Raw genomic sequence first — 3915 nt, 5'->3', positions numbered from 1 at the left:
AGGTATCACCTCACACTTGTCAGAATAACCATCATCAAAAAGTCTACAAATAATAAATGCTGGAGAGGGTCTGGAGAAAGTGGAACCCTCCTATGCTGTTGGTGAAAATGTAAATTGATACAGCTACTACGGAGAACAGTATGAGGTTCCTCAAAAAACTAAAAATAGAACTACCATATGATCCTGCACTTAACTATAATCCTAACTTTTTGCCTGTATTCTTACTGCCTCTAAAATATGGAATGTTTCACAGATTTACATTCCATCATTGTGCGGAGGTCATGCTAAATCTTCACTGTGTCATTCTGAATTTTGCGTATACTGGATTCATTGCTAATGAATCCAGATAAATGTAATTAAACTGCTCATCTCCATGATTTGTTCCTATTCTCTGCTATTTGTTTTCTGGAAACTGCCTAAAAAATTCAAGAAGTCTCCAGAGATGTCAAGATAAGAGTAGTAGTTTTACTCATTTAATTTCTCCCTTTCTTAGGTATTTGAGTGCCACAAAGAACAAAGGAGGGTAGTGCAGAGAAAAAGTACAGAGACATTATTCTGATTTTGTGGCATTGGGCAAACAGGCCCATATTTCCTTCTGACAGCTCCCTGGCTATTGGTATCTAACCTCTTGGGGTTAGGAGGTTAGTGGAAGGTTCAACATTATCATGAAAAGGTTAGAACATCAATAGGTTCTAGAACTGAGTTGATTCTAATCTCCAGTCTTCCACTCACCTTAACCTTCTCAAGCCCCACTTTTCTTATCTGTGATGAATAGGTTAGGTAGCAATAGTAACTACTCATGGGCTTGCTTTGAATCCTAAATAAGATAATGGTTCTGATGCTCTTAGCACAGAGCATACGGTAAGCCCTCAGTACATTAAGTGTTGTTGGGTATTGTTATTATTAATAATATTATTTTATTTATGGAATTAAGTATATTAAAATTATGATAAATTTGATGAAGGATGGTAAAGGGAGCAATGAAAGATTACAGAAGGACTTGGTCTAGTCTGGGGATTTGGGAAAAGTTTCTATGAAGAAAGGACATGTAATCTGAGACCTCAAATAGTAAACAGAGTGGAGAAAGGATTTCATAGACCCACATCTGTGAAGCCTTCCTGAGTGAAAGAGCTTGTAGAACCAATCGAAAGAAATTGGAGATGTAACATGTCAAGTAAGGAAGAGAATATCCAGCAAAAGGGCCTGCGAGGCTGACAGGGTCCCAGATGACTAGGTTCTACAGGCCACATTGAAGGTTTTGAATTTTTATCTCCAATACTGAGGAGAGGACTGAAGCGTTATTAACTGGTTGGGACATAGTGAAAGTTTCTTCTTTAGCAAAGATCATGCTGGCTGATATCTGGGGGACGGAGTGAGAGTGGGAGGGAAAAGCAGGTCCAACTGCCCATTGAGAGATGATGGCGGCTTTGACTGGAGTGGTGGTGTTGATGGAGAGAAGTAGAATTGTTTCCATTGTGGGTTGGAAGTTGAGTCAAGTTTTAGAGTACAGTCATAAGAGGATTAAAAAATACTTCAGTTAACTGGGAAAATCTAATAACATTGAAAATGTAGAAACAATTGGTTTTATTGTGTGGAACTTCAGCAAATGGAGACAAGATCATGGAGTGGGAATTCTGGGTTGGGGGTCGCATGGTCAACTCACCATTAGGAAGTATGTGTTTCAGAATTAGAGATATACACAGTGGAGCAAGTTGCTGGATGGGTAGTTAGTTCCCTGTCACCAGAGAGTTTAAGAGGATGAGTGATCACTATTAGAGAACTCTAAAAGATGTTTCTGAGTACACTTTTAATTTAAAATATTAAGATGCCATAATACATAAGAACTAACAACTTTATTAATGACTAACAATTAAGATTGTGGTGTGCAGTCTATAACAGGTGTAGTTTTCATTTAAAGTTATTCAAGATTCATCAGGTTCACATCACAGATATAGTTTTATCTTTAGAACCTTTGACATAAATCCAAAATCAGCCATGAGTTGCATGCAATTACATATTTAATTTGCTTTGAATATTTATACTTTGAAAATTAAGTTCCAAAAGAATTAGAGAACAAACTCAATTTCCTACTTTCTTTGTTTCCCATTTTCTTCAGGAAATTGATTAAATGGACACCTAAAGGCAAAAGTGTTCTTAATAATCATGTATGACTCAGCAGATCCGGCTCAGAGCCAGTCGCTAGTAATGGTATAGAGCCTTTGAAATATAAGACAGCCAATGATAGAGGTCACTATACTCATTCTTAATTTTAAACTAGGTGTTGTATCCAGTCACATATATCTTCTTTCTTCTTCCACCTTACTATCTTCTCATTTTTACTTTCTATATCCTTGTCAGGTAGAGCTCACAGTTTGTTTTTCTGATGTACAGTATTTTTCCTTTTTTCCTGTTTGTTCATATGGTGTACAAGTACATTTTGTCACTGGAACTTTTCTTTCCTAGCAGGAAATTTTTTAAATTGGGAGAATAACTTAGTAACCCTGAAGAGTTTGGGGCAGAAAAATAAATAGATTTTGTTACTCTGCCTCGCATTACTATTTTTACCTTCCTGTACACTGTTAAGAGAGTATTGTCTGTTTACTTTTTTAAAAAGAACAACATTTCCCTCTATGCTCAAAATATTCCAATTGCCTAATTTTTTTCTATCCATGCCTGGTTGCATAAGCTGTCTGGCACATTGTTTCAGAGGCAATCATAATGACTAACAAAATGCTTTCAGCTAGTTCTAAGCACAAGTAGGTCTTTGCATTTTTCACCCTACATTTAACTCTGTTTCTTAAAACATGAAATGAATACAGCTGGACATTGTATTCCTCTAATTGCTTCCATCTGGTCTCTCAGAGCAGAATGGGGACAAAGTAGGTAGAGTGAGTGGAACATTCCAGACATGATTTTATGCTTATTTGATTAGAGAATCATTAAAGCATTGGGTTGCTGTTAAGAATTTCTCTGAAATATCTAAGCAGGGAGGCATTTCAAAGCAATGAGGTAAATTGGGACTTCTGGTAGGATATGTACTTGGAATTCCCAAAATGTGTGGCCAAATATTTTAGGTTATGGAAGGTTAATTCTTAGATGTTAGGCTTTCGTTCATTCATTTATTTATTCCTTCACTGAGTACCCATCAGGACTCATATTCCATTTTACATGCTGGTGAGATTATGGTGAAGGAGACACAGGTACTTCATCTCAAGAAGTTTCCATGTCTAATGGTGAAAGAGATCGTTGCAATACAAAAATTATAGTAGTTTAAAGTACTTTAATATAGACAGTGCAAAGAGAACATATAGAAGTGGAACAGTAAGTATATCTGAGGGTGGTCCAAGAAGACTTCCTTGTGGAGACTTGGAAAAGAGTGGTAAGCAAATAAGGGATATGATTTGGGAAATGGTAGATACAATCAGCACAAAACAGATTTAAGCAGAGGGAATAAAATGACTATGAAATGATGGCATAGGACAGTCATGGGCTGTTTGGGAAAGAATAGGTAGGAGCATTTGGTGTGTTGCTGATGGGGAGGGAGAATGGGTGAGGCTGTGGAGGGAGCTAAGGGCCAGTTCAGGAGGGGCTTGTATGACATGCTGGGAGTTTTAATTTTGTCTTCTTGGGCCATGAGTAGAAATTGAAGAATTCTGAGCAGAGGAGTGGTGTCATCAGCTTTGGAATATTTTTATGGTAGCAGTTTACAGTATGGATCAGAGGTAAACAAAAGACATGCCTGTCATCTAGGATACTATTTCAATGGTCTAAGCAAGTGATAATGAAATAGACCAATAGCCATGGGATTAGAGGGGAAGGGTCTGGATTCAAGAAATATTTAGGAGGTAGAAGCCATGGAACTTGGTGTTAGTTGAATGAGGAAGGGTATGGAAGAGAAACAAAATTGTGGATTTT

General features: G+C 37.2%; 1 non-coding gene across 1 annotated transcript; it reads right to left on the bottom strand.

Moving 5' to 3' along the window:
- Positions 1-231: 231 nt before the first annotated feature.
- LOC131757855 (U6 spliceosomal RNA) lies at positions 232-338 on the bottom strand. Its single transcript, XR_009336006.1, has one exon. It is a non-coding gene; the product is annotated as a U6 spliceosomal RNA (small nuclear RNA).
- Between the last annotated feature and the right edge of the window lie 3577 nt (positions 339-3915).

The sequence above is a fragment of the Kogia breviceps genome, chromosome 5 (genome assembly GCF_026419965.1).
Source record: "Kogia breviceps isolate mKogBre1 chromosome 5, mKogBre1 haplotype 1, whole genome shotgun sequence".
Lineage (NCBI taxonomy): Eukaryota > Metazoa > Chordata > Mammalia > Artiodactyla > Physeteridae > Kogia > Kogia breviceps.
The sequence above is the reverse complement of the archived record's forward strand: the minus strand, read 5'-3'. Positions and strand labels throughout refer to the sequence as shown.